This window comes from Tursiops truncatus, chromosome 4, assembly GCF_011762595.2.
Source record: "Tursiops truncatus isolate mTurTru1 chromosome 4, mTurTru1.mat.Y, whole genome shotgun sequence".
In the NCBI taxonomy this organism is placed as follows: Eukaryota; Metazoa; Chordata; class Mammalia; order Artiodactyla; family Delphinidae; genus Tursiops; species Tursiops truncatus.
Window position 1 is genome coordinate 9,008,940 of NC_047037.1, and position 12,702 is coordinate 9,021,641.

The 12,702-nt window shown below is 39.9% G+C and overlaps 1 protein-coding gene across 7 annotated transcripts in view; it reads left to right on the forward strand.

Annotated features, from left to right (window-relative positions):
* The first annotated feature begins 533 nt into the window (after positions 1–533).
* TBC1D5 (TBC1 domain family member 5) overlaps positions 534–12,702 on the forward strand; it is a 540,886-nt gene continuing 528,717 nt past the window's right edge. For 3 of the 7 annotated variants that reach the window (XM_073803671.1, XM_073803672.1, XM_073803670.1), the window contains exon 1: positions 535–700. The gene's annotated coding sequence lies outside the window, so the exon portion shown is untranslated. Of the gene's footprint in view, positions 701–12,702 lie in introns of all 7 variants that reach the window. The other 4 variants (XM_073803668.1, XM_073803669.1, XM_019934425.3 and 1 more) reach the window with 2 other exon arrangements.

Sequence of the window (12,702 nt, forward strand, 5' to 3'; positions counted from 1 at the left end):
TCACAGCGGAAGTGACATATTGGCTGGGTCTTGAAGCAGGAATAGGAGTCCACTCAGCTGCAACAAGGAAATGTAAATTCTTAGGCAGGAGGCCCAGCCCCTCAGAAGGTCTCACCCTGGGAAGGTAGTGGTGGTGAGTGTGAGGGTCTAAGTTCCGGGCAGAGTCCCAGCCTCCAGCTGCGCGCTGGCGGAGAGGGGGTGTGGAAGGTAGAGAGGGAAAGGGGAAGGAATGGAAAGGTGGGGGGGGGAAAAAAAAAAAAAAAAAAAAAAAAAAAAAAAGGCCATCCTGCGCATGCGCTCTAGCGGCAGCGGAGGAGGGCTCGGCCCGCGGCTCCCTCTCCGCCTCGCGCCTCGCGGGGCCCCACAGGCCCGGCCCCGAGAGCAAGCGCGTCGCGCCCGCGCAGTCTCTGGGCCTCGGCGGGCGCCTGCGCACCAGCGTCCTGGGCGCGCGAGCCGCGGGGTTATTAGAGGTGGAGCGCGGGGAGGGCGCGAGGCAGGAGGCGGCCGCCGTTACGGCGCGGGCGTGGTCACGTGGCCGCTGGTCACCGCCGCCGCCACCCCCCTCCCGGCCTGTTCTCTCTCTGGTCGGGTCCGGCCCGGCCGGCACCACGAGCGCCCAGCAGAGACTGAGGGAGAGAGAAAGAGGAGGGGAGGAGGAGGATTCAGGGAGTAGGAGCTGGGGAGCCCTCCTGCGCCACAGGTAAAACAAAATAATGATGATAATCGTAAAGCAGCCCGGGCCCCCTGAGCGCCTCCGCCTTCCTCCAGTGCAGCCCCCACATGCAGACGCTCCCGCCCCGGTCTCCCCTCAGCCTCTCAGGACGAGTCCCGCCTCCCCTTGCTCCGCCGCCGCCTCCCTGGAAGGCCTGTGGTGGTGCCGCCGCCGCCGCCGCCGCCGCCGCCACGGACGGGGACTCTCAGCGCCCTCCGCGTGTGCGCATCCCGGGAGGGCGGGGGCTGGGTGGCGGGAGAGTAGGCTCTTTCGCTCCGGGGCGGCGGGGCCGGGGGGCTGTTCCCCAGCCTGCTGCCTGCCCTTTGGGGTCCCGGCCGCAGGGCCCCCTGCAGCGAGAAGGCAGAGCCTGGTGGCCGGACCCGGGCTCCACTTCCTACTTGGTAGATTTCCCTGTTCCTTTCAGCCCCGGGCAGCACGCTTCCTTTGCGGGCCGGAAGCCAAAGGACCCGGAATCCCCAAATGTTTTAAAGTGCAGCCTTGAGAAGAGAAAAAAGCCTTTCACTTTTCAAGATGGAAACGTGACCTTGTTTGAGTACGACTTCAGTTTTTTCACCTGTAGGAACATGCAAGTTGAGGCCTTTCAGGCTATGAGAAAACTTTGCAGAGGGTGAACGTTGATTTTTTTTTTTTTAACGGCTCACCGCCTCCCCCCCCCCCGCCCCCGCCATTTCCTGGAAAAAGGAGCACCAACCTCCAAAACAGTTTCCTGATTCTACAAGTGACCTAGAGTTTGTTCAGTAGCTATTAAGTAGTTTTACTTCCAGGATATGATTTATGTTTAAAATTCACATCTTTTAGATTTTTTTTCTGAATAATTATCCGGAAAGAGTTTCACTTGTCACCATCGAATTCTGACTCCCCAAATTTTAGAATGCAGGTTGCACACCCTTGGGCCGGATTGCGCTGAAATTTCTAGACCCAGTCATTCTTTTGTATTCTTTGTACCACAAAATATAGCCCCAATATATGATTATGTAGTCCCTATATATTATGAGCGTGCGCTGTTACACTGTTGAAAGTAAACCTTTGAGCACCTTTGATATCAGTGATAAATTCGTTTATGTGTTGGTTAATATTCTTAAGGAGCTTTTCTGATTCTACGTCTTGGTAGTTTTCACATCTTATCTCTAAATTCAGTTGTAAACGAGCATTTTTAATTTTTACAGCTATCTGCAGTAGAGTCCTGTAGAGCAGTTCTTCTCAAACTTCAGTGTGCCTAGGAATCCCCTGGGGCTCCTGTTATGCAAATTGTGATTCAGTAGATCTGTGATGCAGCTTGGTATTCTTTATTTCTTATAAGCTCCTACCTGCGGCTGGAGGAGGAACCGTTCTTGAGTAGCAAGGATGTAGATTACTTGTTTGCCAAGAAATAAAGTGTATCAATGAACAAGTGCGTTTTAATAATTCACGTTTGGTGTGGAGGTGGCTTGAGATAAGAGACACATGGCAGGATGAACTGAGAGAACTTGCCTAAGGGAAATCCCTTATGCAGAGTAAGCCAAGTCCAGGTCCCAGGGGAGGTGCTAGCGGAACTGGGAGAACTCCCTCAACTAGGAAGAGTGCAGGTATCACGTGTGCACGCTGTGTGGTGCCTACATCACTTGGCCTGCGAATATTCCGTGGACGCTTGGTGTACTTCTAATTGAAGGACTTGCTCAGCAATGGGTAGTTGGATTTTTATCAACATAAATGCTATGCATCATACTCTTGAAGGTTTCTTTTATTGGTGAACGTATTGAGTGTGTTGCTCTTTCTGTCACCCGTTCAAATGCAGCCTCAGTTGAGTAGTGCATTCCTGAGCCTTGGAAGCAAACTTGTAAACAATGTAGGGTCTCCACCTGTCGATTTTTTTCCTAAATTTTAAAAAATGTAAATTGAAAAGTTTACGTTTAAAAAAAGTAAGTTGAAAAGTGTCACACGTAACTTCATATATTCATACTTTATATACATAAAAGTGGTTGTGCTTAAGTTTTGAAAAAGTTTATGGCAGTAGAACATCAACTATTTTTAGCACCGTAATTTTTATAGTCTTCATTCTAGTTCTTCACCATTGTTTTTCATGTTAAATAATATTATGACAGTACTTTTTTCTTCCAGTTTGAGATATAATTGATGTATAGCACTCTATGTAAGTTTAAGGTGTGGAGCATAATGATTTGGCTTACATCATGAAATGATTATTATGATAAGTTTAGTGAACATCCATTATCTCATATAGATATTAAAGAAATAGAAAAAACTTTTTTTCCTTGTGATGAGAACTCTTAGGATTTAACAACTTTTTAACAACTCTTAACTTTCATATGCAATGTAAAACAGTGTTAATTATGTTTATCATGTTGTACGTTATATCCCTTGTACTTATTTATCTCATAACTGGAAGTTTGTACCTTTCGTCTGCCTTCATCCAACTCCCCCTCCCTCCACCCCTGGCTCCGTTAACCGCAAATTTGATCTCTTTTTCTATTTATTTATGTATTTATTTATTTATATATTTATTTAACAACTTTATTGGAGTTTAATTGCTTTACAATGGTGTGTTAGTTTCTGCTGTATAACAAAGTGAATCAGCTATATGTATACATAATCCCCATATCTCTTCGCTCTTGTGTCTCCCTCCCTCCCACCCTCCCTATCCCACCCCTCTAGGTTGTCACAGAGCACCAAGCTGATCTCCCTGTGCTATGTGGCTGCTTCCCACTAGATAGCTATTTTACATTTGGTAGTGTGTATATGTCCATGCCACTCTCTCACTTCATCCCAGCTTACCCTTCCCCCTCCCTATGTCCTCTACGTCTGCATCTTTATTCCTGTCCTGACCCTAGGTTCTTCAGAACCATTGTTTTTTTTTTTTTTGATTCCATATATGTGTGTTAGCATATGGTATTTGTTTTTCTCTTTCTGACTTACTTCACTCTGTATGATAGTCTCTAGGTCCTGATCTCTTTTTCTATGAGTTAGTTTTTGACGTATAATTGACCCACAACACTGTTATTTCCTATTACACAACATCTAGTTAAAATTTATCATCCTACAAAGCTATTACATAGTTATTGACTATATTCCGCACACTGTACATGTTATACCTGTGATTCATTTATTTTGCAACTAGAAATTTGTACCTTTTAATCCCCCTCACCTATTTCATTCCTCCTCCCACCTCTCTCGCAACCACCTATTTGTTCTCTGTAAATATAACTGTTTTGATTTTGTTATGTTTGTTCATTTGTTTTTTAGGTTTCACACGTAAGTGAAATCATACGGTATTTGTCTTTCTCTCTCTGACTTATTTCACTTAGCATAATACCTTATAGGTCCATCCATGTTGTTGCAAATGGAAAGATTTCATTCTTTTTTATGGCTGAGTAATATTGCATTTTGTGTGTGTGTGTGTGTGTGTGTGTGTGTGTGTATGTATGTATATACACACACACACCCCACATCTTCTTTATCCATTCATCTATTGATGGGCACTTAGGATGCTTCCATATCTTGGCTATTGTAAATAATGTTGCAATAAATGTAGAGGTGCATCTAGTTTTTCTAGTTAGTGTTTTTGTTTTCTTTATATAAATACTCAGCAGTGGCATTGCTGGAACTTTGGTAATTTTATATTTATTTTTTTGAGAACTCTCAATACTGTTTTCCATAGTGGCTGCACCGATTCACATTCCCACCAATAGTGCACAAGGGTTCCCCTTTTTTCCACATCCTCACCAACACTTGTTATTTGTTGTCTTGTTGATAATAGGTATTCTGACAGGTGTGAGGTGCTATCTCAATGTGGTTTTGATTTGCATTTCCCTGATGATTAGTGGTGTTGAGCATCTTTTCATTTGCCTGTTGGCTATATATTCTTTGGAAAAATGTCTGTTGAGATCCTCTGCACATTTTTCAATCAGGTTGTTTGTTTTTTGATGTTGAATTATATGGGTTCTTTTTATATTTTTGATATTAACCCTTTATCAGATACATGATTTGGAAATAGCTTCTCCCATTCAGTAGGCAGCCTTTTCATTTTATTAATCATTTCCATTGCTGTGCAAAAGTTTTTAAGTTTGATGTAGTCCCATTTGTTAATTTTTACTTTTGTTTTCTTTGCCTGAGGAGACATATCCAAAAAAATATTACTAAGACTGATGTCAAAGAGCTTACTACTTAGGTGTTCTTTAAGAAGTTTTATGGTTTCAGGTCTTACGTTTAAGTCATTAATCCATTTTGAATGTATTTTTCTGCATGGTGTGAGAGAGTAGTCCAGCTTGATGCTTTTGCATGTAGCTGTTCAGTTTCCCCAACATCATTTATTGAAGAGGCTGTCTTTTCCCCATTGTATATTCTTGCCTGCTTTGTTGTAGATTAATTGCTCATGTAAGTATGGGTTCATTTCTTTATTTTGTTTTGTTTTGTTCCATTAATGTTTGTGTCTGTTTTTGTGACAGTACCGTCCTGTTTTGATTAATGTAGCTTAGTAATATAGTTTGAAATCAGGGAGCGTGATTCCTCCAGCTCTGTTCTTCTTTCTCAAGATTATTTTGGCTATTTGGGTTTTTTTGATGTTTCCATCCAAATATTAGAATTATTCTAGTTCTGTGAAAAATGCCCCTGGTATTTTGATAGGGATTGCATTGAATCTGCAGGTTGCCTTGGGTAGCATGGCCATTTTAACAATATTACTTCCTCCAGTCCATGAACACAATATGTCTATCTGTGTTGTCTTTGATTTCTTTCATCAGTATCTGATAGTTTTCTGAGTCTAGATCTCTTACTTCCTTAGGTTTATTCCTAGATATTTTATTCTTTTTGATGTGATTATAAATGTGATTAATTTATTACTTAATTTTTCTTTCTGATAGTTTGTTAATATATAGAAATGCAGTAGATTTCTGTATATTAATTTTGTATTCTGCAACTTTACCAAATCCTTGATGAGTTCTAGTAGTTCTTTGGCGGCATCTTTAGGATTTTCTATGGATAGTGTCATGTCATCTGCAGACAGTGACAGTTTTACTTTTTCCTTTCTAATTTGGATTCCTTTTATTTTGTTTTTCTTGTCTGATTGTTGTGGCTAGGACTTACAATACTACGTTGAATAAAAGTTCCAGTACTATGTTGAATGAAAGTGTTGAAAGTGGGCATCCTTGTCTTGTTCCTGATCTTAGAAGAAATGCTTTCTTCACTGTTGAATGTGATGTTGGCTGTGGGCTTGTCACATATGGCCTTCATTATGTTGACGTATGTTCCCTCTCTACCCACTTTTCTGAGACCTTTTATCATAAATGGATGCTGAATTTTGTCACAAGCCTTTTCTGGACCTATTGAGATGATTGTATGATTTTTGTGCTTCAGTTTGTTAATGTGGCATATCACATTAATGGATTTGCAGATATTGAACCATCTTTGCATTCCTGGAAGAAATTCCTCTTGATCATGGTGTATGGTCCTTTTAATGCATTGTTGGATTTGATTTGCTAATATTTTGTTGAGGATTTTTGCATGTATGTTCATCAGTGATATTGGTCTGTAATTTTCTTTTTTTGTATATCTTTGTCTGACTTTGGTATCAGAGTGATGCTGGCTTCATAGAATGGGTTTGGAAGTGTTCCTTCCTCTGCAATTTTTTGGAATAGTTTGAGAAGGATAGGTGTTAACTCTTCTCTGAGTTTTTGGAAGAATTAATCTGTGAAGCCATCTGGTCCTTGGACTTTTGTTTGTTGGAAGTTTTTAAAATTACCGATTCAACTTCATTACTGCTAATTGGTCTGTTCATATTTTCTGTTTCTTCTTGGTTCAGTCTTGGGAGATTGTACCTTTCTAAGAATTTGCCCATTTCTTCTAGGTTGTCCATTTATTGGTGTACAGTTGTTCATAGTAATCTCTTATGATCCTTTTTATTTCTGTGGTGTCATTTGTAACTTCTTTTTTATTTCTGGTTTCCATTTGCATGGAGTACCTTTTTTCATCCCCCTAACTTTTAGTCTGTGTGTGTCTTTACATCTGAAGTGAGTCTCTTTTTAGGTAACATATATATGGGTCTTATTTTGTATCCATTCAGCCACTCTTTGTCTTTTGATTGGAGCATTTAGTCCATTTACATTTAAAGTAATTATTGATAGGTGTGTACTTACTGCCGGTTTATAATTGTTTTCTGGTTATTTTCATAAGTTATTTGTTCCTTTTTTCTCCTTTTGATTTGGTGACTATCTTTAGTGTTATTTTTGGATTCCTTTCTCTTTTTTGCATGTGTATTTAGTATAGATTTTTGGTTTGTGATTAACATGAGGTATATGTGTGTGTATATGTGTGTGTATATATATATATGTTCATCATATATATCTATATCTGTATTTCTGTATAGTTATGATTGTTTTAAGTTGATGATCTTTTAGGTTCAAATATGTTTTAATAACTGTGCATTTTTAACCCCTTCCCCCAGTTTACCATTTTTGACATCATATTTTACATCTGTTTGTTTTGTGTATCCCTTAACTATTTGTTGTGGATGTTTTTACAAGTTTTGTCCTTTTACTTTTCTACTAGCTTTATAAGTGGTTGATTGACTACTGTATATTTGCCTTTACCTATGAGTGTTCCTTTTGTAATTTTCATATTTCTAGTTGTGGCCCTTTATTTTTCGCTTAGACAAGTCCTTTTAACATTTCTTGTAAAGCCAATTTAGTGAGGTTGAGCTCCTTTAGCTTTTGCTTGCCTGTAAAACTTTTGATCTCTCCATCAAATCTGAATGAAAGCTTTGGCAGGAAGGGTGTTGATGGTAGGTTTTTTCCTTTCATCATTTTAACTGTTTATATTGTGCCACTTCTTCCCAGCCTGCAATATTTCTGCTGAAAAGTCAGCTTATAGCCTTATCAGATTTTTCTCATATGTAACTTGTTGCTTTTTCCTTGCTGCTTTTAATATTCTCTCTTGATTTTTAATTTTTGCCATTTTAGATACAGTGTGTCTTGGTTTGATCCTCTTTGGGTTGGTGCTGCTTAGGATTCTCTGTGCTTCCTGGACCTGGATGTCTGTTTCCTTTCCCAGGTTAGAGAAGTTTTTGGCTATTATGTTTTCAAATATGTTATTTACCCCTTTCTCTCTTCTCCATCTGGGACCCCTTTAATGTGAATGTTAGTACACTTGATGTTGTCCCAGAGGTCTCTTAAACTGTCCTCACTTCTTTTTATTTTTTCTTTTTTCTGTTCAGCTTCAATGATTTCCACTACTCTGTCTTCTAGCTCACTGATCTGTTTCTCTGTATCATTTAGTCTACTGTTGATTCCTTCTAGTGTATTTTTCATTTCAGTTATTGTATTCTTCATCTCTGTTTGGTTCTTCTTTATATTTTCCAACTCTTTGTTAAAAACTTGTAACTTCTCATTCTGTTTATTTAGTCTTATCCGGAGTTATTTGATCATCTTTATGATCACTGCTTTGAACTTTTATTGGGTAGGTTGCTTATCCCCACTTCAGTTAGTTCTTCTTCTGGGGTTTTATTTTGTTCCTTTGTTCGGAATATATTCTGCTGTCATCTTATTTTGCCTAGTTTGCTATTTTTATTTCTGTGTATCTGGTAGGTTGGTTACATTTCATGATCTTGGAGAAGAGGTCTTTTGTAGGAGACATCCTGTGCTTCCCAGCAGTGCACTCCCCTCTAGTCACCAGAACTATATGTTCTGGCCACCTGTGTGGGTCCTTCTGTTGTGGCAGGCTGACTGCTATTGGTGGTCTGGTAGGTATGGCTGGCCTCTGGTCTCGTTGGTGGGGCTGGGTCATGAGACAGCTGGAGGTGGGTTCCTGGGGGGTCCCGCAGCTAGTGCTGATTGGTAGGTGGGCAGAGCTGGGTTCTGGGGTGGGTGTAGGTCCAAGGGGTCCTAGCACTAGAGTCTGTTTGCTGGTGGGCAGGGCCAGTCCCTGACATGGCTAGCTGTGGTGTCTGAGGTGTTTCAGGGCTGCTGTTGGCCCTGGTGAGTGAGGCTGGATTGCAGGGTGGCTGGCTGAGGGGTCCAGGGTGTCTTGGAGCTTGGGTCAACCTGCTGATGGGTGGGGTTGGGGCCCAGGGGCTTCTGGGACTAGTCCCGGGCTGCTGATGAATGGAGCCAGGTTCCAGGTCCTCTGGCTGCAGGGCCTTGGGGGTCCTAGAGCTGGTGTCTGCCTGCTGGTTGGGCTGGGGGTGGTTCCTGACACATCTGTCTGTGGCTTCTGGGTTGTCCTGAAGCTGACGTTGGCCTGCTGGTGGGTGCGGTTGGTGCCCATCCAGTGGTGGGTGAGTCCGGGTCCTGGGGCTAGTGCCAGCCCACCTGTGGGCGGATTCGTGTATGACAGTACTTTTGAAGCACTTACTAAGTGCCAGGCACTGTTCTAAGCACTTTATGTATCTTAATTCATTTAATCCTCACACCAACCTCGAAGGAAACTGAAGCAGAGAGGGTAAAAGTCACATGCCAGCACAGAGCTGGGATTCTGGCTGACTCGAGAGTCCATGCTTTTAAGAGTCTTCTCTTTGTGGTGTTTTGGAAGAAAATAAATGAATGATACTCTTTTAAATCCCCTTTTCCTAGTACTGTTGAGAATTATGAACTTGACTTTCATTTTAAAATTCAAATTTGTCATTCTTTTTTTTTTTTAATTTCCCCCATTTTATCCCACTTCAAAATGAAGAATTGCCTCAATGATTGTAATCTTTTCTGAATAAGACATTGAAATTTGCAGTGGTTTATTTTGTTTGCACTTGTTTGCTGGACTGGTCTCTAAGTTTGTATGTCACTGTTAAAAGTGAAAGTGGTGTCTGTTTCCTTTTGAACCTGCAGGTTTTGAGGCCTTCATTTCTTGCCTATGACTGTCTCCCCTCCCCTCTATGCATATATGGTAGATTTATTTAAGTTTGTTATTCTAACATTTAGGATTTTGAGGGGGATTGACTGGGTTACTGACTTTTTATTTGGCTAGTAACGACAATAAGAAACTAAACATTGGTCATCATTATCATATTTAATTCTGAGAAGGTAAGAATGACAGCCTTAGAATGAAGAATGGTATTTTAAGTCGAATAATTTGTGTTTCATAAAAATATATATGTTGTCTGTCCCCCACCACTTTCTGTCTCAGACCACTGAAAACTTTGTCCCACATCAGCCCAGTCTGAGGAATGGTGCTTGTACACCTGGTCTAAAACATTTCTCTTAACGTGGACAGATCATTAACATGGCAGTGCCATACAGTTTGTGTACTAGAACTTGAGAACTGAAAGGTTGTGAATGGGGGCGGTTGTGGGAGGGGAAGGAGATGGGGGAGGGCCAGAGGCTAATTCCAGTGGCATTAATTTTCTATTAACTGGGATAATAGTAAGTTTGAGACGGAGGTCAGTATAACAGCAAATCTGTGTTGTAAATGTTTTCTGCATGCTTGTTCTTTACTGTGATGTCTCATAATGCCATGCTGGCCAGTTACTTAGCCTCACAGTGCCTCACTTTTCTCATCTTTAAAATGAGGATAGTAATAGAAACTACCTCACAAAGTTGTTTTGAGGATTAAATGATTATATGTGTATGTATACGTGTGTATATACACATAAACACATGTAATATATGTATTATACCTATGCTCTTCTTATTATGTTATATGTAAATGTTACATACACACACGTGTGTGGGTATATATATGTGTGTGTGTATATATATATATATATGACGTACATGTAGATAAACAATTGTCCCTTGGTATTGGCAGGGGATTTGTTCCAGGACCCCTGTGGATACCAAAATCTGTGGATGCTCAAGTCCCTTATAGAAGATGGCATAATATTTGCATATAGTATACACACATCCTTAAGCATACTTTAGATCATCTCTAGATTACTTATAATACCTAATGCAATGTAAGTACTATGTAAATGGTTGCCGGAGCCTGGCAAATTCAAGTTTTGTTTTTGTGGACTTTCTGGAATTTTATTTTTTTTCCCCTGAATATCTTTGATTCATGATTGATTGAATCTGCAGATGTGAAACCAGAGTATATGGAGGGCTGACTGTATACATACATACAATACTTAGATAGTATCTGGTACATAGCTAATGCTACCATCTAAGTGTTAGATATTATGTTCTGCTATGATAATCTGCAGTGGTTGATCATATCCACATATTCAAGACTGACTATGTTTGAATGAACTTAATGGAAACCGTACATTTATTTGGTATAAGGCTGTAGGGCCAAGAAAACAGAAAGTTTGTGCTCTTTTGGATGAAAATACAAGATTGGTATAGTAATGATTTTATCCCTTTGGAGATTTAAATATGAATAAATATGGTTTGGCAACTCAGATCTTTCAAAACAAGGAAGTAAGGCTGTAGAAACAATAAAAGATGTCTTTGGTGATGGTATAAAAGGATTAGTTTAAAATTTTCAAGTGTAGTGTTATGAAGCCCAGAACAAGATAACCTTTTTCTGGAGGCTTCTCTGATCATAACTTTTACATTCCTCCACTGACTTGTTTCTCCTTGAAATAATTCATCTTTCTTTGCATCCTCCAAACTTGGTCTGTAGTTCCTTATCTGAAACCCATGGTGGCATATGTGTCTCAGAAGTAAAAAGGTTTTGGAATTTAGAAAATTAATATGGTGCATATGCTGCATATCATGAAACCTCCTGTGGGTAGGAGCAGTCACCCCATAATCAGACACATTAATGTTCCCAGCGACATTACACATCTTCACACTAAATAGAATAAAAAAGACTATAAAAAACCTTACATTAGTTAGACCATGTTTCTCTGACAGCTTAGAAAGTAATTTTTAGGTTTTAGAGCTTTTTGGATTTTTGGAGTTGGAGATAAGGGATTGAGGTCTGTGTGTCTGTGTGTGTATATATATTTTTTAGTATTTATATTCATCATAGTGCCTGTCTCCTTGAGTAGACAGAGAACTGGAATATAGGATCTGTGTGTTAGCATTTGGTATCTTTAGCATCTATAGGGCCTGGCATGCAGTAGGTGCTCATTAAATGTCCATTAGTTTAGATGAAAAACATCTAAAGATAATATCATTCAGTCATTGTTCTGTGATGCATGTTGTATCTGTGGCTGACTCAATGAAAATATTTAATAATTTCAGATTTATTATTTTTTTAACTCAATTGCCCAGGAAAGTTGGTTATTGGACAACTTTTTTTTGAAACAAAGAGATTTGAAATAGTCATTACAGAGGATTGCAAATTTTCATAAATTTGTATTGACAAGAATGCTTATCTTGACCTTTTTATGGGTCATGAAGTCTATATTTAGAAGAATGATTTACTTTTTAAAATTGATTGGATTTAGTTATATATGATAATTATGATAAACTAGTTGTGGTATATCTGTCTAAAGAAAATGCTGCCATGGGTGAATATCTTAGGTCAAATAATCACAGTATGATAATCTAGATAGCCATTAGAAAAAAGGTGTTTTTTTTTCCTATTACAAAAAGTAATGCTTATTGTGGAAATTTTATAAAAATGAATTATCAAAAATAATCACGTGGACTGTTGGATAGTTCTTAAAGTTCTCTTCAGGGTTATTGTGCTTGGAGAGGCTGAAAATAAAGTCAGGTTTGTAGTACAAGTACTAGTTTAGAAAGCCAAGTAACAAATGTTGGTTAGCGGGAATGTTTTATGTTTTAGTGTTACTAAAAGTTTTGTCCCTAAGTAAGATGAAAAGGTTGAACCTAAAGTAATGAGGTCTCCACTTCCAAATAGTGGGGTCTTCAGAATAATTAGATCAGTGAGAAGTAAGCTCCCACTTCTGATATGACCACCTTGGGGGAGATGCACCCGCCCTCTGATGGAGTTGGGATGAAGACTGAGCCCAACTCACAGGCTCTGGCTGCAGAGGCAAGCATTTTGTTTGCTGATAACCAGTGGGGATCAGAATCAACCCCTTGAGAGTTTCCCAGAATGCTACCTTTGGAGTTGTTGCAGGAATCCAAGAGGAGTTACTA